Raw genomic sequence first — 27320 nt, 5'->3', positions numbered from 1 at the left:
TTGGCCACTTTAGCATTTTCAGGTGTGGGTTCTAGCTCATGGAGCAGTCCTTCACTTCAGTTTAAGAAGTGATTGGTTATTCCCATAAGTTGCACTATTGTACCAGTATATTTTTCAGGAGGTTGCTGTTATAGGCTACATGGTTTGTAATGACTTTTTTTTTTGGTTTAATTTTGCTTTGTTTTGGCATCTGTTGTTTTATTCATATTTTGCTTGTTTTGACTTTTGTTTTTGTATTTTTGTGTTTTTTTAGTTTCTTTATTTTTAAACAATTTTGTTTTGAAAGAGAGTGAGAGTGAGAGAGAGTGTGAGAGAATAAATAAAGGAGAGTGAATGAAGTTAGGTGGGTAAGGAGGTGTAGAATACCTGACAAAATGTAAAATTTGGGGGATAGAAAAACCTGATCAAGATTCACTGTATAAAATTACTTAATATAAAAATGAAAATTTTTTCAGACATATAAAATTTCAAAGAATAACTCTAAACCATAAGAAATTATAATCTTTCAAATCAGAAGGAAGGTGGCCTCAGATATATGGAAAACCGGGTCTACACAAAACCATAAGTACATTTTGAGTGATAAATACATAGGGGTATAAAACCTTATAATCACTAAATAGCTTTTAAATGAACTGACCACTGTTTTTTGTGATGTTATGGATTCAATCTGAAATATCCCTGATGGTGCATGTGTAAAAGATTTGCTTGTGAACTTATGGGACTTTGTGGAAGTAATTACATTATGTGTATATATCTAAAAAATAAAATCATCATACCAAAGAGATACCTTCATTTTCATGTTTACTGTGGTGTTATTTACTATAGTTAAAGTAAGGATTCATCCTACTTGCTTATATGCAGATTAATGGACAAATAAAATGGTTGTATATAAATAGTAGAACATTATCCATGTAAAGGAATGAAACCTGTGGAAGTGGAGGAAACTATGTTAAGTGAAACAATTTCCACAATAAAACAACATATATGGAGAATCAGTGTTGTTAAGACAAAACAAACCAGATGATACTTCTTCAATTGAGCAAACCTCTATAATTCTATTATTAAAACAGTTGGACAATTTCTCCATGTACTTAGCTCAAGATCATATTTTAGAGCTATTCAAAGTGGCAAAAAATAGTTAATGCTGTCATTTCATTTGTCTTGATTGCATATTATTTCTCATGGCTGTATTCTTTGCTTTCTCTGACATCTTCATAATTAGAAAGAATAAACACAGAAGATGAAACAGATTTTCCACAATTTTCTTGTTTAATTTAAGTATCTAGACCAGAGGGAAGTGTGCAGAACAGCAGAATGGACACAAAAAGAACAGTGGTTCTGTATCAAAAATATTCTTAAAGGCACATGTTTTGCCACATGAATCTCAGTAAGCCTTCCTCTCTAAACAAAAGAAGGTTGAATACAAGTGTTTCTCTTTTGATCCTGAGTATTTTTTTTTTTTTTTTTTTCGAGACAGGGTTTCTCTGTGTAGCTTTGCGCCTTTCCTGGAACTCACTTGGTAGCCCAGGCTGGCCTCGAACTCACAGAGATCTGCCTGGCTCTGCCTCCCGAGTGCTGGGATTAAAGGCATGCGCCACCACCGCCCGGCTTGATCCTGAGTATTTAACACAACTGAATATACATGCACACACAGACACAGACACAGACACAGACACAGACACAGACACAGACACACAGACACACACACACACACACACACACACACACACACACACACACGACTAGGCCATGAAACCTACGCTGAAAATACTCAACAGTGCTTTTAGTAGTTGTCCTGGTCTTTCCTTGCTCATTTCTGATTTACTTCATCTTTGCTTTTCCTACACAGTTACAAGTTCTTGCCCACTTTCCAATTTATAAATCATACCCAAGCTTTGAATTTAAGATTTTCCATCTAACAGTCTCTGTTTTTCAACTTTTCTCAACACACCCAGTGCTTACATTTTAGAATTACTGTATGGATCCTCCTTGGTTAATATTAAAAACCTAAAAAAATACATAGTATCTAATGCAATCTAGCAGATTATTTATAACTGAATACTCTGAAGCCCCGAGGAACCATTGATGATTACAAAGTAGATTTGTAAGAAGATTCATTTGGATGATAGAGTAGGAACTTACCATATGTCCTATTTTAGAGACCCTGGATTTAATGTAGGGAAATGCAAATTGTCCATGGCAGATTATAATTCTAAGATATTTTCTTTTAGGCTTGTTATACATGGTTACTTATCATTTAAAAAATTATGAATTTATTTTTGTTGCAGTCACATGTATTACTTCACACCAAACTTACACATTACAATTTTGAGTATTATAAATCTATTCATTATTGACCAAATTTGTGCAGATATGTGCAGACAAATTTCTAAATGGTCTTATTAAATAAAAACTAACCCAGAGCCAGGTATTGGGGTGAATGCTAGAAGATCAGAGGAGCAGAACAAGCCACAGCTAACTTCACCTTGCCAACTTCTCAGCTGATCCTGTTCCCTCAAACTGGAAGCCTCTGAGTCCTCCTCCAAAAGGATCTCAGCTGAACTGCTGCTAAAAGCCTCAAAGATTAAAAACCTAAAAGCTTAGCCGGGCGGTGGTGGCGCATGCCTTTAATCCCAGCACTTGGGAGGCAGAGGCAGGCGGATCTTTGTGAGTTCGAGGCCAGCCTGGGCTACCAAGTGAGTTCCAGGAAAGGCGCAAAGCTACACAGAGAAACCCTGTCTCGAAAAAACAAAAAAACAAAAACAAAAACAAAAACAAAACCCTAAAAGCTTAAAAAACTAAAGTTTCTAGTCCTCGTGATTTATATACCTTTCTGCTTCCTGCCATCACTTCCTGGGATTAAAGGCATGTGTCTTTCCCAAGCAAGACATGAGATCTCAAGTGCTGGGATTAAAGGTGTGTGTCACCATGCCTGGCTGTTTCCAGTGTGCCTCTGGAATGCTAGGATTAAAGGTGTGTGCTACCATTGCCTAACCTCTATGTTTAATATAGTGGTTGTTCTGTTCTCTGACCCCCAGGTAAGTTTATTGGAGTGCACAATATATCAACCACAGATATGAAAATGCAGAAGTTATTTATGTGAAGGTAAAACAGCTCTATAATAGCTGTCATAGACTTATACATGCCTCACAGTAGTCATGATTTTTTTTCATTGACTGTGTTTTGTTGGGGGAATCAGTGATGTTGAGTGCTATCTAAATGACTTCTCATGTTCCCTGGATATTACTCATCAAAATGAAGGTAAAACTACTTTTAAAATCTTTCTTCTTCATGACACCTTATTTCATTTGTGACCTCACTACCTTTGTGTGACTCAAGATCTTCACTTGTCAAATGTAGATAAAATTAAAGTTAATACTTTTTGACTATTTACTATGAGCCAGAAACTGAGCTAAAGCTTTATATTTGGCAGTCCCAATAACTAAATAAGGTGTTCTCTATTATTTAAAAATCCATCTTAAAGAAAATAAATGAAAACTCAGAGATGATCAACATCTCATAAAGTAATATTCTATTAAGTGGATCCATATTCAAACCCAACTTATTTGATTCTATAGTTCTAAAGTAACACAGTAATTTAAAACACTCTGCTTCACTGCTATGTTGGCTAATCTTGGTTGTCAACATACCTGGAAACAGAGAGCCTCAGTTTAGGAATTTTCTCCATCAAATTGGCTCATGGGCATGCCTGTGGGACAGCTTCCGTATTGCTGATTGATGCAGGAGACCCAGCTCACTGTGAACAGTACATTCCTAGATGGTTGGCCCTGGGATGTATCAAAAAGTGGTTGATGAATCCATGGGAAGCAATCCAGTAAGAAGATTTCCTCCATGATCTCAGCTTTGGTTCCTGCCTCTGGGTTCCTGCCTTGACTTCCCTCAGTGATAGATAGTTATCTGTAAGCGGAAATAAACTTTTTCTCCATTTTGCTTTGGGCCATGGTGCTTATCATAGCAACAGAAAGAAAATTAGGAAATTGCCTATTGAGTTCCTACTGTGTAACACATAGAAAGGTTGCTCAGTGGTTAAGAGTACTTACTAGACTTGATGAATACATCTCAGCACCCACATCAGGTGGCTTACCTGGAACTACAGCTTTGAGAGATCTGAGACCTAATTCTATCCTCTATAAACACACTCTACTTCCACATATACATAACTGAAAATAAAATAAATAATTTTAAAATAAAATATTGTTGCTATTCATTAATTTATCCAATTGTTCTTGGTGTCTTAAAACAAATATGGGTCTTTCTGGACTAAAATCAAAGTGTGGGCAAGATTTATAGTCATTCCTGAGGGATATAGGTTAAAATGTGTTCCCCTTGCATTTTTCTACCTGCTAGAGGCCATTTGCATTCCTTAGTCCAAGGTGACTTCCTTCATCATTAAAGTTGCCTACCATAGTTTCAAATATTTATATCATTCTGACATGAATTCATTCTTCAATATCTAGGGAAACTTGAAAATATACTAAAATATACTAATATGGTTATATATATATATATATATATATATATATATATATATATATATATGAGTAATCTAGAGAAGTCTCCTTATTTGAAGGTGAGATGATTGGCAACTTTAATTACACTTTCAAATATAGTTCCCTTTACTATGTAACATCTCATTTTCATATGCTCCCGAGATTAGGAGGTAGGCATCTCTTGAAGAAGGGTGTTATCCTCCCTATCATATCCATTAAACACAGTATATATAATATCACTTCAATTTCCAATGAATTATAGGGTTTAAAAACTTTAATCTCTCCTATATGTTACTTATCTCAAGAATTAGTGATAACATGAGGAATAGCAATAATGAAAAATTTTAACTGCCTTCTGCATGTCACAATTTCTTTAGAAGATTTGTATAACAGTGGGCATGCAGACCTCCTGCAGACAGATCAGATTACCACCATCCTCCATCAGACCCTGTAACCCAAGCCCCACCTCCCCCAAATCCCACCCACCCTCAGAGACTGCAACTGTTCCCTGAGACAGAGCCCACCAGCACCTGACTGGACTAAGAGGTGAATCTTTATCCTCATACCCAAACACTCCAGCCCCAAGTCTTTAGGCCCAGGGGCACCACCATATGCCCCTACACAACCACCCATTGCAGTCCCAGTTTCAGGCCAGTCAGCAGGCAGACCTCTTGCAGACAGGTCAGAATACCACCATCCCCCATCAGACCCTGTATCCCACAAGCCCCACCCCTCCCAACCCACCCACATGCCAAGAATGCAGCTACTCCCTGAGACAGAGCCCACCAGCACCAATTGGACTAAGAGCTGCTCCCAGAGACAGAGAGTCCATCAGCACCTACTAGACTAAGAGCTCCCACTGAACTAAGAGTATTGATCAGACCAAGAAAGCCTCCCTCAGACACAGACACCACTTGCACCAAGTGGAGAAAGAGATGGGTAGACACCAGTGCAAAAATACAGTCAACAACAACAAAACCAATATGGCTCCATCAGAACCTACATCAGCAAGATCTAAACATGCCAGCACAGAAGAAACAGAAGAAATTGACCTTAAAAATGACTTTATGAATATGATAGAGAACTTTAAAGAGGAAATGAAAAATTCCCTTAAAGAATTTGAGGGAAAGTCAAACAAAAAATTGGAAGAAATTAGTAAATCCCTTAAAGAAAGCCAAGAGAAAGCAATTAAACAAGTGTGAGAAAGAGTTCAATATTTGAAAAATGAAATTGAGACAATAAAGAAGACACAAACTGAGGGAATGCTGGAAGTGGAAAATCTGAGTAAATGAACAGGAACTACAGATGCAAGCATAACCAACAGAATGCAAGAGATGGAAGAGCAGATCTCTGGAGTTGATACAATAGAGGAAATAGATTTATCAGTCAAAGAAACCACTAAAGCCAACAAAATCATGACTCAAAATGTCCAGGAAATTTGGGACACCATAAAAAGACAAAACCTAGGAATAATAGTGATAGAAGAAGGAGAAGAATACAAACTCAAAGGCACAGAAAATATATTCAACAAAATCATAGAAGAAAATTTTTCCAACTTAAAGAAGGAAATGCTTATAAAGATACAAGAAGGTTACAGAACACCAAATAGTCTGGATCCAAAAAAAGTCCTTTGCCACACAATAATGAAACCAATAAACATACAGAATAAAGAAAAAAATATTAAGAGCTGCAAAGGAAAAAGGCCAAGTAACATATAAAGGCAGACCCATAAGACTAACACCTGACTTCTCAATGGAGACTCTAAAAGCCAGAAGGTCCTGGACAGACATTATGCAGATACTAAGAGACCACGGATGCTAACGTAGACTATTATACCCAGAAAAACTCTCAACCAACATAGACAGAGTAAACAAAATATTCCATGATAAAACCAGATTTAAACAATATCTCTCCATAAATCCAGCCCTACAGAAAGCACTTGAAGAAAAAATCCAACCTAAGGAAGTTAGATACACCCATGAAAACACAGGCAATAGATAGTCCCACACCAACAAATACCAAAGAAGGGAATCATACAACACAACCACAAAAAATAACAGGAATTAACAATCACTGGTCATTAATATCCATCAATATCAATGGTCTCAACTCACCTATAAAAAGTCACAGGCTAACAGAATGGATACGAAAACAAGATCCATCCATTTGCTCCATACAACAAACACACCTTAACTTCAAAGACAGACACTACCTCAGAATAAAAGACTGGGAAAAGACTTTCCAATTACACAGATTTAAGAAGCAAGCTGGTATAGCTATCCTAATATCTAATAAAATAGACTTCAAACTAAAATCAATTGAAAGAGATTGGGAAGGACATTACATATTTATCACAGGGAAAATCCAATAAGATGAAGTCTCAATTCTGAATATTTATGCCCCAAATACAAGAGCACCTACATTTGTAAAAGAAACATTACTAAAGGTTAAATTATACATCAAACCCCATACACTGTCTGCCAGACAGAAACTTAACAGAGAAATAAGGGAACTAACAGACATTATGATTCAAATGGGCTTAATAGATATCTACAGAATATTCCACCCTAACACAAAAGAATATACCTTCTTTTCAGGACCCTATGGAATCTTCTCCAAAATAGATCACATGCTTGGTCACAAAGCAAATCTCAACAGATACAAAAAATTGAAATAACCTCCTGTATCTTATCAGACCACCATGGCTTAAAGTTAGATTTCAACAACAACAAAAATTAAAGAAGGCCTACAAACTCATGAAAACTGAATAATGCCCAACTGAATCACCGATGGGTTAAGGAAGAAATAAAGAAAGAAAAAAAAAAGATTTCCTAAATTCAATAAAAACAAATGTACAACATACCCAAATTTATGGGACACTATGAAAGCAGTGCTAAGAAGAAAATTCATAGCTCTAAATGCCCACATAAAGAAGTTGGAGAAATCTCACACTAGTGACTTAACAGCACACCTGAAAGCTCTAGAATAAGAAGAAGCAAACTCACCCAGGAGAAACAGACCCAGGAAATAATCAAATTGAGGTATGAAATCAATAAAATAGAAAAAAGAGAACAATACAAAGAGTTAATGAAAGAAAAAGTTGGTTCTTTGAGAAAATCAACAAGATAGACAAGCCCTTATCCAAATTAACCAAAAAGCAGAGAAAGAGCATCCAAATTAGCAAAATCAGAAATGAAAAGGGAGCTATAACAACAGCCAACAAGGAAATCCAGAGAATCATCAGGTCATACTTCGAAACACCTGTACTATAAAAAATTGGAAAATCTGAAAGAAATGGACGATTTTCTGGATAGGTACCCCATACCAAAGTTAAATCAAGACCAGATAAACTATTTAAATAGACCAATAACCCCTAAGGAAATAGCAACAGTCATTAAAAGTCTCCCAACAGCAATGACAAAAAAGCCCAGGACCAGATGGTTTCAGAACAGAATTCTACCAGATTTTCAAAGAAGAGCTAATACCAATACTCTCTAAATTGTTCCACATAATGGAAACAGAAGGAACATTACCAAATTATTTTTATGAGGCTACAGTTACCCTGATACCCAAACCACACAAAGATACAACAAAGAAAGAGAATAACAGACCAATCTCCTTCATGAACATTGATGCAAAAATACTCAATAAAATACTGGCTAACCGAATCCAGGAACACATCAAAAAATTATCCACCATGACCAAGTAGGCTTCATCCCAGGATTGCAAGGATGGTTCAACATATGAAAATCTGTCAGTGTAATACAACATATAAATAAAATGAAAGAAAAAAACACATGATCATCTCATTCGATGCTGAAAAAGCCTTTGACAAAATCCAACACCCCTTCATGATAAAGGTTCTAGAGAGATCAGGAATACAAGGAACATAACCTAAACATAACAAAGGCAATTTATAACAAGCCAACAGCCAACATCAAATTAAATGGAGAGAAACTCAAAGCGATTCCACTAAAATTAGGAACAAGACAAGGCTGTCTGTTCTCCCCATATTTATTCAATATAGTACTTGAAGTTCTAGCTAGAGCAATAAGACAACAAAAGGAGATCAAGGGGATATAAATTGGAAAGGAAGAAGTCAAATTTTCACTATTTGCAGAAGATATGATAGTATACATAAGTGACCAAAAAAATTCTACCAGATAACTCCTACAGCTGATAAACTCCTTCAGTAAAATGGCAGGATACAAGATCAACTAAAAAAATCAGTAGCCCTCCTATATACAAATGATAAATGGGCTGAGAAAGAAATCAGAGAAACATTGCCCTTCATAATAGCCACAAATAATATAAAATACTTTGGGATAACTCTAACTAAGCAAGTGAAAGACCTGTATGATAAAAACTTTAAGTCTCTGAAGAAAGAAAGCAAAGAAGATATCAGAAAATGGAAAGCTCTCCCATGCTCATGGATAGGTAGAATTAACATAGTAAAAAATGGCAATCTTACCAAAAGCAATCTACAGTTTCAATGCAATCCCCATCAAAATCCCAAAACAATTCTTCACAGACTTGAAAAGAACAATACTTAGCTTTATATGGAAAAACAAAAATCCTAGGATAGCTAAAACAATCCTGTATAATAAAGCAACCTCTGGAGGCATCATGATCCCTGACCTCAAGCTCTACTATAGAGCTATAGTAATAAAAAAAGCTTGGTACTGGCATAAAAACCGACATGTGGACCAATGAAATTGAATTGAAGACCCTGACATTAATCTACACACCTATGAATATATGATTTTCAACAAAGAAGCCAAAACTGTACCATGGAAAAAAGAAAGCATCTTCAACAAATGGTGTTGGCATAACTGGATGTCAACATGCAGAAGATTGCAAATAGATCCATATCTGTTGCCATGCGTAAAACTCAAGTCCAAGTGGATCAAAGGCTTCAACATAAATCCAATTACACTGAACTTGATAGAAGAGAAACTAGGAAGTAGTCTTGAATGCATTGGCATAGGAGATCACTTCCTAAATATAACACCAGTAGCACAGACAATGACAGCAACAATTAATAAATGGGACCTCCTGAAACTGAGAAGCTTTTGTAGGGCAAAAGACATGGTTAATAAGTCAAAATGACATACTACAGAATGGGAAAAGATCTTCACCAACCCCACATCTGACAGAGGGCTGATCTCCAAAATATATAAAGAACTCAAAAAGCTAGACTTCAAAATACCCAACAGTTCAATTAAAAAATGGGTTACAGAGCTTAACAGAGAATTCTCAACAGAAGAATCTCAAATGGCTGAAAGACTTTTAAGGAATTGCTCAACATCCCTAATCATCAGGGAAATGCAAATCAAAACAACTCTGAGATACCATCTTACACCTGTCAGAATGGCTAAGATCAAAACCACTGAAAACAGCTTATGTTGAAGAGGATATGGAGCAAGGGGAACACTCCTCCACTGTTGGTAGGAGTGCAAATTTGTACAGCCACTTTGGAAATCAATATGGTGCTTTCTCAGAAAATTAGATTCAATCTTCCTTAAGACCCAGCCATTCCACCCTTGGGCATATGCCCAAGGAATGCTTAATCTTTCCACAAGGACACATGCTCAACTATGTTCATATCAGCATTATTCATAATGGCAACAACCTGGAAACAACCTAGGGGCCCTTCAAATGAAGAATGGATAAAGAAAATGTGGCACATATACACAATGGAGTACTACTCAGTAGTAGAAAACAATGATATCATGAAATTTGCAGGCAAATGGATGGAACTAGAACATATCATCCTGAGTGAGGTAACCCAGACTCAGAAGGACAAACACAGTATGTACTCACTCATAAGTGAATACTAGAAATGAGATAAGGGATGGCCAGAGTGCAACCCACAGCTCCAGAGTGGTTAGTTAACAGGGAATGACCCTAGGAGGGACACATGAATGACCCAGTGAAGGAGAAGTGGATGAGATCTACATGAGCAGACTGGATGTGGGAGGGTGGCAGAGGGCGAGGAATGGGGGATGAGACTATAGGGAAATGGGAAGGTTGAGCTGGAACAGGGACAGAGTGGGAGGGCAGGGAGGGAGATAACATGATAGATGAGGACATCATGGAAATAGGAAGAGGCAGGGTGCTGGGGAGGCTCTCAGGAATCCACAAGGATGACACCACCTTGGACTGCTGGCAGTGGTCCAGAGGGTGCCTGGACTAGTCTACTCTGGTTAGCAAATAACCTAACTGTCATCATAGAACCTTTATCCAGTGACTGATGGAGGCAAATGCAGAGATCCATGGCCAGGCACCAGGCTGAGCTCTGGGAATCCAACAGATGAGAGAAAGGAGGGATTCTATAGGCAGGGCACGTCGAGATCATGATGGGAAGACATGCAGATATAACTGGGCACACTAGTGGAACCACATGAAATGGTGGCTGTGGAGCCCCCACAGGACTGGACTAGGCCCTCTGGATATGGAAAATGGTTGTTTGGCTTGAACTGTTTGTGGGGCACCCAGGCAGGGGGATCAGGATCTGTCTCTGGTGCATGGGCAGTCTTTTGGGAGTCCGGGGCCTGTGGTGTTATACCTTGGGGCAACCTTGGTGCAGAGGGAAGGGGCTTGGATCTGCCTAGGCTCAGTGTGCTGGGCTCTCCTGACTTCCCATGGGAGACCTTGATTTGGGGGATGTGGGGATGTGGGGTGGCTTGGGAGGGAGTGCTGGGGGGTGGGAGCAGGGAGGAGGTAAAATTTCTTAATAAAGAAAAATGAAAAAAAGTAAAATAAAAAGGATTTATATAAATTAACTCACTTCAATCTCATAACGACTTTGTTATCCTAGCTATTAATAATTTTGCTACAAATTGTGCCTGACTAAATAGTATAACAACTTGCAACTCCCTTTTTTTTACTATTTATTTTAAGGTAAACTACGAGCTTAGATGAATGCATATTTATATTGGATGAAATCTACCTTCCTGTGCCATTTTAATGACTACTCATGAACAAGTTGCTAGGCTACAGAAGCTAGAAAGTGATGTGTCATCTTAGGGAATATAAGTTCCTAAGACACTATGGTACATATGCACAATAGAATATTATTGGTCATATGAAGAATAAAAAAAAATTCCTAGGGGCTGGAGAGATGGCTCAGAGGTTAAGAGCACTGACTGCTCTTCCAGAGGTCCTGAGTTCAATTCCCAGCAACCACATGGTGGCTTACAACCATCTGTAATGATATCTAGTGACCTCTTCTGGCCTGCAGTCATACATGCTGTATACATAATAAATAAATAAATCTTTAAAAAAAATTCCTTTCGTATGTGGTTTAAACTAGAGATCATTTTTCAGAGTTGTATAATTCAGGCACAGACAGATAATTACCATATGTTCTTACTTATACATTGATTATAAAAGTTAAGTTCATTAAAGTTGCGAATACAATGGTATTTATTAAAGGGTGGAGAATAAAGGTCATAGGTAAGTCTGATCAGTTGTACTTACAAGTAAAGAAGAGAAAAGATCTAGTGTGTCATTGTAGAGTAGGGTGACTATAGATAGTAATAATGGAGTATTCATTTCTTAAAGCTGGAAGAAAAGATCTTGAAAGTTTCACCACTGTTAGTTTTCTGGCTGCGTTGTGTTCTTACCCTGCAAGGAACGTCACAAAACACGACAGAATCCGCTTATAGAGTTTATTAGAGATAAAGGGATAGAGAGTGCAGGCCTGTGGGAGAGACACGTGCGTGGAGAAGAGGAAGAGGAGAAGAGGGCCAGGAATATGGCGCTCTGCTTTAAAAACCGGCTGGGGGCGTGGCCAGGTCACGTCACTACTCCACGCATGTGCGTAGATCACATGGTCACGTTGCACGCTTACGTAGCCATGTAACGTCACGGATTCTGGTCACGCGAGATGCCTTGGCCGGAAGTTGCTAGGCGGAGATGTCCGGGTCCGCCGGGTATCCTGGCTACGAGAGACGCTTTGACCCGGAAATGGCTAGGCGGAAGTGTCCACCTGGTAAATGGGACCGTGGGGGGCGTGTTGTAAACCCTTCATTCCCGACTCTTATTTTTTTAAAAAAAAGAAAAAATTGTGGTTGACTGGGTATGGGGGCGACGTTTCTCTCAAAAACTGCTTCCAGCTGAATAGTGGGCGTTGGTTGGCTCTTGGGGGGGTGAGGGGTATCTTGTGAAGTCCGGGGATGATGGTGGAGATCCTGGAACGACGTTCTGCAGTCTCCTGGTTCTGCGCTGTCCATCCGTGCTGCTGCTGGGGAACCTCCCATTTAACAAGATACTGTTGACATAGAGAGAGCTTAGAGAGAAAGAATCGTTATTATTTTATTTTGGAGTTGGCATTTGTCTGAGGTAGATTTGGCCTGCCAGATAGAGGCATGTGACATTCACCTGAGGTAGATCTGGTCTTAGTACTCTGCTTAATTTCTATCTGAGACAAGCCTCATTAGAGGTAATTCATGTAAGGCACCTGTTTTCCTCAGGCAAGCCTTGCTGGAGGTAGTTTATTTAAGATACCTATTTCCCTTATTAGGTTAACACTTGGGAAACACAGGTGATCAGTTGCTGAGTATTGAACAATGATAAATGGTTGTATTACATTATTCCTTACCACCTGGATATTTTTGATGGTCCTTTTTGCCTCCGGCTCTGTGTGGCCCTGGTTGGGAAAGGGAGGGTGATACCTTATTCCTCTGGAATTGGTGACAAGGCAGTGGATCCTGATGTCCTCTGGAGCTTGAGAATGAAAGGCCCTGTTTGTTTCACTGTATATGAAGAGAGATTTTTTCTGGGATGGAGGTGAGATAAAAGGTTTTAGGTGAGACAGGTGGACCCAGTGAGGAAAGCCCTCGAGTTTAGCAGCTGTGGGGGTTACAAGAATTACCTTGAAGGGTCCCTGACACTTAAGGGAAAGAGGTAAAGGGCGCTGGCCTGGAGGAAAGAGAAGAACCTGATCCCCAATGTGTATTGGAGATGGGCAAGGATTGTCACACGGCTGAGGCAGTGAACAGTCCGCATAGCTCCTTAGAATAGACCTTAGGTGACATAAAAGAGGAGTTAACAGTCTATCTGGAACAGTTGGAGGCTTGGAAAAAAGACCTGGTGTTAGAACTGGTCTGAGGAGATATTTAACTTTTCCTGATGGTGGGCATATGGGTAAGATCGAGCTGTAGCCCTGGGGAGGTGGGAAGCCTCCAGCATGGCCATTATATGGCCTGAGTTAGACACGGATTCTCCTTTTGCTGTGAGAAGTCCACGCTCCCTCCAAATAGCAGCGTGGGACAGGAGGATATGAAAAGCATATTTGGAGTCTGTAGAGTTAGTGGCTAGGAGAAGAAGTAAGAGAGCTGCTGGCGTGTCTGGGAGGAGGCAAATGTGTGGAGTGAAAAGAAATGGACGCTCCTACCTTAGCTAGGAGATCCCTCCCCATTAAAGGTACAGGGCAGCTTGGCACCACTAAGAATGTGTGTGTGAGAGGGATGCCTCTGAAAATACAATTAAATGGCGGTGTCTGCTGAGGTAGATAAGGCTGTCCCCTGTACCCGACAATAAAGGAGAGGTGGCATCCCAAAACTCCCAGGACTGAGTCAATGGCTCTGGTGTCCAGAAGGAAAGAAACAGATCGCTTCCCTGCTGCGTTCTGGGTTCCCTGTCATGTCTGTAGCCAAGCCTAGGTCTGTTGGAGGTCTTAGCTTGATGTACCCATGCATCTTGGTGCCTGGGGGCAGTCAGCTGACTCTGTCTTTCTAGGCGGCACTTTTAACAAGGCTGTTGATGGCCTGGCAGGGCATTCGGTAGCCCGTGGCCTTTTCCTCATTTAAAACAGGGACCCAACAGCTTTTGGAAGTCAGCGAGTGCCAGCACTTGGCAATTTTGTTTTCGGGCTTTTATCTCTTCCCTGGCACACCTTAAATGCCACAAGTGACTCTTTTGCCTGTGGGGTCAGGAGCCTCGCTCTCCAGATGCTTAAGTTTTAGTCAGGTAGGTCTGGGGAACAAGAGACAGATTCGTCCTTATCCTGAATTACCATTTTTAGTTTTTTATAGTTTACTGGTTTTAGGGCAGCCTTACGGAGGCCTGTCAGGAGACAGGTAATAAACCTATCTCTGGCTAGACAGCCACTCTGGGTGTTGTAGCCCCAGTGTGGTTCCCGGTCAGGAACCGCTTCGGCTCCTGGGGGGTGTGAAAGGTTAGTCTGATGAATTTCGTCTGCATGAATCCTAGCCTGCTTCCCATACCCGCCTGAGCTCCTCAGAAGGTCATGAAAGGTGAGACTATAAGATTGAGTTATATATTGAAACTGTTTAATGAAGGAAGCAGAATTAGACATATAAGAACCCAGCTTACTTTTTATCTGAGAGAGTGGATGGAACATGAATTTTAATTATTGGTTCCTTAGCAAGATCTAGAGTCAGAAATTCCGGAGTCAGAGAATCCTCTGGTTTACGTATAGCTAGGAGCATATGAGCAAGAGAGAAGGAAACGAGAAGAGACAGTTTAGCATTGAGAAAGAAGAAAGCAACTCTTTCCATTTGCCTGAACGCCGACAGTGATTGGATAGCTCCCGTGAAATATCGGGATCTAAGGAGCCGCTCGGCGGCTCTTTGTTATTTTTTAAAGCATACTTTGACCACTTTTTTTGAACATAAACAAGTTAGCTTAGAAATCTTTACCTAAGGCATTAAACTGAGAGGTTTTAAAGCTTCAACAAGACAGCCTAACAGAGAGGAAGGACTAACAGGGTTGGAAGCCTTGTTTCCCATGTCTGCAGCGGAGGCAGAAAAATAAAAAATAAACGTGATCCGGAGCCAAGGCCCCAGGCGTCCCCAAGGCAAGGGCGGATACCGGGCACAGGCTGCTCCTTGACTCGTCAGCCAGAGAAGCAGGGGCCCCCTCCACGGTGAGGAAAGGATTCCCCGGGAATCCAGACAGCGTTTGCCCCTTCGTCAAGGAGATGAACGTGCCGGCCTCACGTGGCTCCCAGGACGCACCAACGGTGGTGGCCCTAACAATAATAAAAAATAAACATGATCCGGAGCCAAGGCCCCAGGCGTCCCCAAGGCCAAGGGCGGATACCGGGCACAGGCTGCTCCTTGACTCGTCAGCCACAGAAGCAGGGGCCCCCTCCACGGTGAGGAAAGGATTCCCCGGGAATCCAGACAGCGTTTACCCCTTCGTCAAGGAGATGGACGTGCCGGCCTCACGTGGCTCCCAGAACGCACCAACGGTGGTGGCCCTAACTCAAGAAATATCTCAGGCTGCAGACGTGGGAGACGGCTAGAAGAGTTAGGCCTGCGATAGGGGCCGACCGTAGCCAATGAAGACCGTGGTTGGGGTTCCCCCGGTCTCAAGAACACGTGTGAGGCGCCGGACACTCAACGGTCGTTCTCACAGATTCAGGAAACCGTTTACGCTGGCCGAAAGATGGGGAACTCACCAATCGAAGAAAGCGGTGTTGGATGCAATTTGGATGCGATTCAGGCGAATGGAGAGCGGTCTGTTGCATACGGAGCAGATTCCCCGGTTCACGGGTTTCCAGGCGCAGAGCACCCGGGAGCGCCCGCTCGGTTTCGGCACCAAAATGTTAGTTATTTAGCTGCGTTGTGTTCTTACCCTGCAAGGAAGTGTCACGAAACACGACAGAATCCGCTTATAAGAGTTTATTAGAGACAAAGGAGAGAGAGTGTGCAGGCCTGTGGGAGAGACACGTGCGTGGAGAAGAGGAAGAGGAGAAGAGGGCCAGGAATATGGCGCTCTGCTTTAAAAACCGGCTGGGGGCGTGGCCAGGTCACGTCACTACTCCACGCATGTGCGTAGATCACATGGTCACGTTGCACGCTTACGTAGCCATGTAACGTCACGGATTCTGGTCACGCGAGATGCCTTGGCCGGAAGTTGCTAGGCGGAGATGTCCGGGTCCGCCGGGTATCCTGGCTACGAGAGACGCTTTGACCCGGAAATGGCTAGGCGGAAGTGTCCACCTGGTAAATGGGACCGTGGGGGGCGTGTTGTAAACCCTTCAACCACAAAATAAGTGTTTGATTAGATAAATATGTTTAATCTGATTTAAACATTATATAATGTTTACACATTGAAATATACACATGATACCCCATTGATATATACAATTTTTTGAATTTTAATATACCATTTGAAATTATTTTAAATTGTAGGCCTAGATTATGCCCTCAGAGGAAAAACATGGAAATAAAATATGAGAGAGAAGGAAGACAAGGAAGAAGTAGAGGATTCAAGGGGAGAAGAAGGGATGGTAGGGGTGAAAGAAAATTGCCAACCTAGAACTGAAAATTGTTGGGGACTATTGGGGTCCAGCCCCTAATAGTCTCCTTTCCAGGGTCCGCGGAAGGCTCTATCAACCAGCTGAGAATCTATTCTTTAAGGTTGGTAAATCAGTCTACGCACGCAGAGTTCTTTGGTCCATTCGCTTTAATTCCTCTGGCTTAACATCCTTTATACACAGCTTCAGTTCTGTTCTCATGTCTAGCTCCTTTCTTGCCTGATTTCTCTATATTTATCTACTCTCCCCTCTAAGTTCTATCTTAATTCCTTCATCTAGTTCTGTCCCTTCTAGGTTCACATCTATCTAGTTCTTTCCCCTATCAGCTCCTCTCCCGTTTCCTTCTCTCTCATCTGGCTCTTCCTCATCTTGTTCTTCCCCATTTGGCTCTTCCTCATCTTCCATCTCGTTCCTCTAGTCCTCTCTTTTAGCTCTTCAATCTAGTTCTTCCGCATCTCAGCTCGCTCCTCTCAAGTTCTTACCCATCTAGTTCTTCCATTCTCTTTTCTCTTCACCTCCCTATGCCCTGGAAGTCCCGGTATATAAAAGGGAGGGTCCGAGCTAAATTGTGTAAAGCTATTACTTAACGTCCACCTCTCCTAGGCGGTGTCTCCTTCAGGAGACTTGCATGTGGGCTGTTATCATTGTTAGTCCACCTGGGACTAACAATGGGCGCCCACCTGGGTGGTGTTTCCTGTAGTCCTTGAAAGTGGCTAAGGGAGATAATCTAATTCCAGAGAAAGCCTTTCCCTGAGGCTGTTCTCCAAATACCTGGAATGTGTATGTCCAGAGAGTGCTCAGTCCACACTGTTAGTCCTTCTTGGGGAAAAGTCAATTGGGAAAGCTATGAAGGCACACATGATTTTCATAACAGAAGACAGCTGATATATAACAAGCCAAGTAACACCAAAAACTCCTTGGGATTTGGCTTCCTCTGGAGGAATTCCATGATCCCTCCAGGTAGTGACTTTGCCATAACCAGCTGAGTTCTTATGATATATTCCTGCGGCCCGCAACAGAAAATTTAGGTTCCATCCCTAGTGCATACACATGTGAAAACACACACACACACACACACACACACACACACACACACACACAAATGTAGGGATGAGGTGCATAGTCTAATGACTTGTAAGACTTTTAACTTGTTTTGGAATTTTTAGTTATACAAACCAACATTTTCCTGTTTAAGCTATTTTGATTTTAATGTCTAGAATTATTTTCACTTAAAACTATAGCCCTAGTGATGGCTCATTAAAATATTTTACTAGTCTGAGTACAACTATGAAAGGCTATGTTTCTCATAATTTGGATTCCTCCGTTTGGAAAATATTTAATTATCAAATAAAAGCTGTATATAACAACCAAAGTAATTAGCATATCATGATTCATTAACATTTATGTGCATGCTTGTTTGTGTTCGATGTTAACAAAATAGGCCTAGATTTGGGAATTTTGCCATCAAGAAAGTTTAAATCTGCAAATTTCATGCTTTCATTGTTTTTCTCTGCTGAGTAGTACTCCATTGTGTATATGTACCACATTTTATTCATCCATTCTTCCGTTGATGGGCATCTAGGTTGTTTCCAGGTTCTGGCTATTACAAGTAGTGCTGCTATGAATATAGCTGAGCATGTATCTTTATGGTATGAATCAGCATTCCTTGGGTATATGCCCAAGAGTGGGACGGCTGGGTCTTGAGGCAGGCAAATGGATGGAACTAGAAAAAATCATCCTGAGTGAGGTAACCCAAACCCAGAAAGACAGTTATGGTATGTACTCACTCATAGGTGGATTCTAGATATAAAATAAAGAACAATCAAACTACAACCCATAGAACCATAGAGGCTATATATATAGCATGGAGGTCCCTAGGACGACTGTGGCTTATAATAAATTTCAGTTTTACTCAATTATTGAAAAAATAGCCAAATGAATGGAAACACATGAACTATGAACCAAAGGTTGAGGGGCCCCCAGCTGGATCAGGCCCTCTGAATAGGTGAGACAGTTGATTGGCTTGATCAATTTGGGAGGCAACTAGGCAGTGGGACCAAGTCCTGTGCTCATTGCATGAGTCGGCTGTTTGAAACCTGGAGCTTATGGAGGGACACTTGGCTTAGTCTGGGAGGAAGGGACTGGACCTCCCTGGACTGAGTCTACCAGGTTGATCGCAGTCCTAGGGGGAGGACTTGTCCTGGAGGAGGTGGGAATGGAGGGTGGGCTGGGGGGAAGGGGAGGGAGTGGGAGGGTGGAGAACAGGGGAACCCATGGCTGATATGTAGAACTGAATGGTATTGTAAAATATATATATATATGAAAGTTTAAATCACATATATTTAAAAAGTGAGGTTTTGGAGGTCTTTGACACTTTCCACATAGACCACATTGTTAACTAGTTGCTACAGTTTGGATATTGTTTGAATGTGTGTTCTCCCTGGAGTCTAATGGCCTAAAGTATTCATTATTTGTGTGACAATGTTGGAGGTAGTGAAAAAATTAATAGGTAAGGACTACCAGGAGACAATTAGATCATAGATGCATTCTTCTCAGTAAAGATTAATTTGAGTCTTTTGGAGTAACCTAGTTTCTCTGAGAATTAATTGTTATAAAAGAGGAAAAATGACTCACAAATTCCTTTAGCATTCTATCCCATTATATACTTTCTACTTTCATTGTGACATGTCTGCTGTACTGGGATATAACTGTTTCCAGGGCATTAGTGCCATGCTTCTTGGAAACTCCTTCCCCAAACTCCCATACAAAACTGGAATCAATCATGTATTAAATCTCTTTTCCTTATAAAGTACTATGCCTCTGGTATTGATAATAATTTCAGAAAATGGACTGACAAACTATTGGAGAAATTTCAAGTTAAACCTAGAATGTTTCTGCTTATAGATAAATGATTTTTGTAAAGATGAAAACTTTAAACAATCATTTGATCCAAGTGATGAAGTGTCACATCTGTTTTTATAGAGATGCTCTCAACTAAAATTTCTGATTAAAGTGTAATTCTAGGGGCTGGAGTGATAGCTCAGTGATTAAGAGCACTGCTTGCTCTTTGAGAAGACCTAGGTTTGATTTCCATCACTCACATGGCAGTTCACCACTGTCTATAATTCTAGTCCCAAGGGATCTGATGCCTTCTTCTGGCTGCTTCAGGCACCAGGCATGAATGTGGTGTACAGAAATACATGCGGGCCAAACACCATATACCCCAAATAATTAAATACAATTAAAGAAAATGAGATTTGTTCGTGACAGTGTACAGCTGAATTTCAACTTAGGAAGGCCATAGATAAATGGTTTTAAGAACATTGATACACCATACTTCAAAGATCCTTCTATCCCATTACATAATAAAAAAAATCAACTTGTCTTTTACTTCAGCTGAGACTTACATTATTGATCCTTCTGGTTTTCAGGCCTTCAGACTCAGGTTGTGTTATGGTACTTATTTTCAATTTACATACGGAACATTATGGGACTACTACTACTATGCAGCCACTACAATTGCATTAGCCAACTCATCAGAATCAATCTCCTTTTCCTTTGTTTTCCTCTTCTTCCTCTAATACCCTCTACTCCCTCTGATTGTCTGGAGAACCCTAACTAATACAGTTTTGACTTTCTTTAACCTTTGTTGTGGTGTTCTCTATGTGTCCAAGTATCTGAACCTTGGAAAACACTTCCTTTAGCAGCTCTATGTGAACAAAGTTCCCTAGAAGCTCTACTTTGTCAGGGTAAAGTCTTTAAAATTTCACAATCCTGACCTTTAGGTGGGTGGAAAATCTGTACCATTATAGCAATTCCCGTAAGTGAAGCCACTGGCTTCACCTAATAGTGCTAATGTCTTTAACAACTACACAACTTATTCCTTTTCTAGCCACACTGCACATTTTTCAAATTCTTCTGATCAGTTTATGTTCCAGTTCTCACTGGAAAAGCAGTCAGCAATGTCTATGTCAAATATGACCTCTTCAAATTTCCTCCATCAAATTAATTAGTCTATTACCTTTAAACCCAGCCTCCTACAAAGTTTCAGACCATGAACAAATGTAAGTAAAATATTTTCCATAATATAACATTAATATCTTCTAGTCCAATGTCCAGTATGGTCTACGGCCCTGTCTTAAATCTCATGAGCACATTTCTGTAAAGATTAAAAAAATGTATTTGCATGTCTGTGTGAGGAGGGAATATTGTGTACTTGAGTGCAGTTGCCATTAGACGCCACAAGCGAGTACTGGATCCTCTGGAACTGGAGATACAAGTGGTTGTGAGCAGTTACCTACTGTGGGTGACTTGAAACTGAATGCAGGTCCTGTGTAAGAACCTTTTACAAGCACTCTTAACTGCTAATCCATCATTTCAGCCACAGGAGCATACTTTTTATCCTCCACATTTCTTTCTGTCACTGGAAAATATTCAATAACATGGATATATTTATTATAGGTCACTGCTCAGGGAATTCAAAATAATGTGTACTTTAATGTTAAGGTTGTTATTTTCTATCTGTTTTGATATTCATACTTTTATGAAAAGAGGTGAAATACAACAAATAAGGAGAAAACAATTATAACTGGCAATTTGTATTTGTTGTATTTCATTTAAAATATTATGCATTATTAGTGTATATTCACTGCATATAGTAATGTGCTTCATAAAGACATTTTATGCAAGTATATTATATAATTTGACCATATTCACTCCCAAACCTGTGTCTTTTCTTTCACCTTCTGACAGTGTCCTTCCTTCCTTAAGATAATGTCACTTTAAGGCCATATACATAAAATTACTCTATCTATATAACATCTAGGTTACACAACTTATATAGTACATGTGGTATTTCTCTTTTTTGATTCTGGGTTATTTTACATATGTGATGATCTTTGGTTGCATGTATTTTCTGAAAATGGCATAATTTCATTCTTCTTAATGACTAAATAGAACTCTATTGTTCCTATATACCACAGTTGATCATGGCAGGGAGGGCAGACTAGATCAATGTTCATATTAGGGTGGCTAGGAAGCATATAAAAAGAGAATACGGGCTGAGGCCATAGAAAGTACAGCTCTAAGAACTTACTTCAAGTTATATGCTTCCTCCAGTTTCCAGAACTTCCTTGTATGGTACCACCAACGAGGCGCGAAAACCCAAAACATAAGCCAATGTGGGAATCACAAATTAAAACACTAATACTTTGAGAAATTTTCTGTTGTTATTTATTTGAATAATCTATATATACCTATTGTATTCTCAAGTTATTTCTGTTGTTTTTCTCATTGCTGTGACCATATACCCCACAAAAAGCAATCTAAGGAGAAAGGCTTAATTCTAGCTTATAGTTCAAGTGCATCATTTCATTATGGCATAGAAGGCATGACACCAGGAGGGGAAGGCATGGGAGAGATTCAGAGTCTCAGCTTGTAGTTATTGTCCTGGTGGTAAGCATTATGGATATACTTGACTCATTTCTGTAACAAAATTACCTGGAAGAAATGACCAAGGGTAGGAAAGGATTGTTCTGGCCAGAGCTTCAAAGGAATAGTCCATCATAACTGGGAAGGCTTGGTAGCAAGAGTATCTCTGTTTAAGTGATGGAAATGTGACTAAGATTTCTCACATTATGGCCAATCAGGAATCTGAGAATTAGATGGAAACCAGAGGGAACTATAACCCTCAAAATACAACCTCTAATCATCTGCTTGCCAGTGAGGGTACCATGTCCCTAAGATTACCAAGCCTTGCAATCCTGCCTCCGACTTCCCTTCTGGACCAGAGCTCACATCCTGACCTGGACTTCCATTCAGGATAAGAGCGCCCATCCTACCACTGACTTCCTGTCTGGATAAAAGCTCCCATCCTGCCTCAGTTTCCCATCCAGATAAGAGCTTCCATCCTGCCCTGGAGTTCCCATTTGGACAAGGGAGCTCCCATCTGGACAAGAGAGAGAGAATTCCTGAATCTGTCAGCTCTGTCTGAACCAAGTGTGCTGATTACACCAAGAATGAACCACAAGGAGATGGGCAGACATCAAGGCAGAAGTACATACAACAAAATGAAGAGCAATACAGCATCACCAGAACCTAGGCCGCCTCCAACATCTAGATCTGAACATCAAAAATTAGAAGAAGCAGAAGAAAACAGCCTTATGAATAACATCATGAAGAAGTTAGAGGCTTGTGTAGAGGAAAAGACAAAAAATGGGAAGAATGCTGTAAACAGCTAGAGAAAAGGGCAAATAAATTAGAAGAAAACAATAAAGTCCTGGAAGAAATCAATAAATTACTGAAAGAAAATCATGAAAAAGCAATGAAACAAATAAAGGAAACAGTCCAAGACCTGAAAAGGGAAATAGAAAAAATGAAGAAGACACAAACAGAGGGAATGCTGGAAAAAGAAAATCTGAGTAAAAGATCGGGAACTTCAGGTGCAAGTATAACCAACAGAATGCAAGAGATGGAAGAGAGGATCTCTGGCATTGAAGATACAGTAAAAGAAATAGTTTCATCAGTCAAAGAAAACAATAAAGCCAACAAAGTCATGAACCAAAATGTTCAAGAAATTTGGGACACCATGAAAAGATAAAACCTATGAATTATAGGGATAGAAGAAGGTGAAGAATACCAACTCAAGGGCACAGAAAATATATTCAACAAAATCATAGAAGAAAGTTTTCCCAACTTAAAGAAGGAAATGCCTATGAAGATACAAGAAGCCTATAGAACACCAAACAGACTAGACCCCCCAAAAAAGTCCCCTCGACACATAATAATTAAACAACTAAATGTACAGAATAAAGAAAGAATATTAAGAGCAGCAAAGGAAAAAGGCCAAGTGACCTATAAAGGCAAACCCATCAGAATAACACCCGATTTCTCAATGGAGACTTTGAAAGCCAGAAGGACCTGGACAGATGTAATACAGACACTAAGAGACCATGGATGTCAGCCCAGACTAAGATACCCAGCAAAACTTTCAGTCATCATAGATGGAATGAACAAGACATTCCAAGACAAAACCAGATTCAAACAATACTTATCCACAAACCCAGCCCTACAGAAAGCACTAGAAGGAAAATTCCAACCGAAGGAATTCAGATACACCCTCGAAAACACAGGCAATAGATAAAGCCACAGCAGCAAACTCCAAAGAAGAGAAGTACACACACACTACCACCAAAAATAACAGGGATGGACAATTACTAGTCATTAATATCCCTTAATATCAACGGAATTAATTCACCTATAAAAAGACATAGGCTTACAGAATGGATACAAAAGCAGGACCCATCTTTCTGCTGCATACAAGAAACACATCTCAAATTCAAAGACAGACACTACCTAAGAATAAAAGGCTGGGAAAAGACTTTCCAATCAAATGGTCTTAAGAAACATTCGGGGGTAGCCATCCTGATATCCAACAAAATAGACTTCAAACTAAAATCAATCAAAAGAGATCAAGAAGGACATTACATACTCAACACAGGAAAGATCCCCAAGATGAAGTTTCAATTCTGAACATTTATGACCCAAACACAAGGGCACACACATATGTAAAAGAAACATTACTAAAGCTTAAACCACATATAAATCCCCACACATTAATAGTGGAAGATCTCAACACCCCACTTTCACCACTGGACAGATCTCCCAAATCGAAACTTAGCAGAGAAATAAAGGACTTAACTGATGTCATGAACCGAATGGACCTAACAGATATCTACAGAACATTCCATCCTAACAAAAAAGAATATACCTTTTTCTCAGCACCCCATGGAACTTTCTCTAAAATCGACCACATACTTGGCCACAAAGCAAATCTCAACAGATACAAAACAATTGGAATAACCTCCTGTGTTCTATCAGACCACCATGGTTTAAAGTTACATTTCAACAACAAGAAAAACTACAGAAAACCTACAATCTCATGGAAACTGAATAATGCTCAACTGAATCACCAATGGGTTAAGGAAGAAATAAAGAAAGAAATTAAAGACTTCCTAGAGATCAATGAAAATGAAGATACCACATACCCAAATTTATGGGACACTATGAAAGCAGTGCTAAGAGGGAAATTCATAGCACTAAATGCCCACATAAAGAAGTTGGAGAAATCTCACACTAGTGACTTAACAGCACACCTGAAAGTGCTAGATCAAGAAGAAGCAAAGTCTCCCAGGAAGAATAGACACCAGGAAATTATCAAAGTGAGAGGTGAAATTAATAAAATAGAAACTAAGAGAATAATACAAAAAATTAATGAAACAAAGAGTTGGTTCTTTGAGAAAATCAACAAGATAGACAAGCCCTTATTAAAACTAACCAAAAGACACAGAGAGAGAATCCAAATCAACAAAATCAGAATTGAAAAGGGGGATATAACAACAGACATTGAGGAAATCCAGAGAATTATCAGGTCATATTTCAAAAACCTCTACTCCACAAAACTGGAAAACCTAAAAGAAATGGACAATTTTCTGGATAGGTACCACATACCTAAGTTAAATCAAGACCAGATGAACTATTTAAATAGTCCAATAACCCCTAAGGAAATAAAAATAGTCATTAAAAGTCTCCCAACCAATAAAAGCCCAGGACCAGATGGTTTCAATGCAGAATTCTACCAGATCTTCAAAGAAGAGTTAATACCAATACTCTCTAAATTGTTCCACATAATAGAAACAGAAGGGACATTACCAAACTCCTTCTATGAGGCTACAATAACCTTGATTCCCAAAGCAAACAAGGTTACAACAAAGAAAGAGAACTACAGACCGATCTCCCTCATGAACATTGATGCAAAAATACTCAATAAAATACTGGCAAACAGACTCCAAGAACAAATCAGAAAAATTATCCACCATGGTCAAGTAGGCTTCATCCCAGGGATCCAAGGGTGGTTCAACATATCAAAGTCCGTCAATGTATTACACCACATAAACAAACTCAAAGAAAAAAAAACACACGATCATCTCACTAGATGTAGAAAAGGCATTTGACAAAATCCAACACTCCTTCATGATAAAAGTCTTGGAGCGATCAGGAGTACAGGGAACATATCTAAACATAATAAAGGCAATTTACCTCAAGCCAACAGCCAATATCAAATTAAATGGAGAGAAACTCAATGCAATTCCACTAAAATCAGGAATGAGGCAAGGCTGTCCAATCTCCCCATACTTACTCAATATAGTACTTGAAGTTCTAGCCAGAGCAATAAGACAACATAAGGAGATTAAGGTGATACAAATTGGAAAGGAAGAAGTCAAGCTTTCCCTATTTGCAGATGACATGATAGTATACTTGAGTGACCCCAAAGATTCCACCCAGGAACTGATAAAGCTTATAAACACCTTCAGCAACATAGCAGGATACAAGATCAACTCAAAAAAATCAGTAGCCCTCCTATATACAATGGACAAAGAAGCTGAGAAGGAAATCAGAGATACATCACCCTTTACAATAGCCACAAATGACATAAAATCCCTTGGGGTAACACTAACCAAGCAAGTGAAGGACCTATATGACAAGAACTTTAAGTCCCTGAAAAAAGAAATTGAAGAAGATGTCAGAAAATGGAAAGATCTCCCATGCTCATGGATAGGCAGGGTTAACATAGTAAAAATGGCACTCTTACCAAAAGCAATCTACAGATTCAATGCAATCCCCATCAAACTACCAACACAATTCTTCACAGACCTGGAAAGAATAATACTCAACTTCATATGGAAAAACAAAAAACCCAGGATATCCAAAAGAATCATGTACAATAAAACAACCTCTGGAGGCATCACAATCCCTGACTTCAAGCTCTACTATAGAGCTACAGTAATAAAAACAGCTTGGTATTGGCATAGAAGCCGACATGTGGACAAATGGAATTGAATTGAAGACCCTGACATTAACCAACACACCTATGATCATATAATTTTTTGACAGAGAAGCCAAAAGTGTACAATGGAAAAAAGAAAGCATCTTCAACAAATGGTGCTGGCATAACTGGATATCAATGTGTAGAAGGCTGCAAATAGATCCATATCTGTCACCGTGCACAAAACTTAAGTCCAAGTGGATCAAGGACCTCAACATAAATCCAGCTACTCTGAACCTGCTAGAAGAGAAATTAGGAAGGAGTCTTGAACACATTGGCATAGGAGATCACTTCCTAAATATAACACCAGTAGCACAGACACTGAGAGAAACAGTCAGTCAATGGGACCTCTTGAAACTGAGAAACTTTTGTAGAGCAAAGGATATGGTCAACAAGGCAAAGCAACAGCCTACAGAATGGGAAAAGATCTTCACCAACCCCACATGTGACAGAGGACTGATATCCAGAATATATAAGGAACTCAAGAAATTAGACATCAAAACGACCAACAGTCCAATTAAGAAATGGGCTATAGATCTAAACAGAGAATTCTCAATAGAGGAAACTCAAATGCCTGAAAGACATTTAAGGAATTGCTAAACATCCCTAATCATCAGGGAAATGCAAATCAAAA

Source organism: Peromyscus leucopus, chromosome X (genome assembly GCF_004664715.2).
Source record: "Peromyscus leucopus breed LL Stock chromosome X, UCI_PerLeu_2.1, whole genome shotgun sequence".
NCBI lineage: Eukaryota > Metazoa > Chordata > Mammalia > Rodentia > Cricetidae > Peromyscus > Peromyscus leucopus.
Note: the sequence above shows the minus strand (reverse complement) of the source record.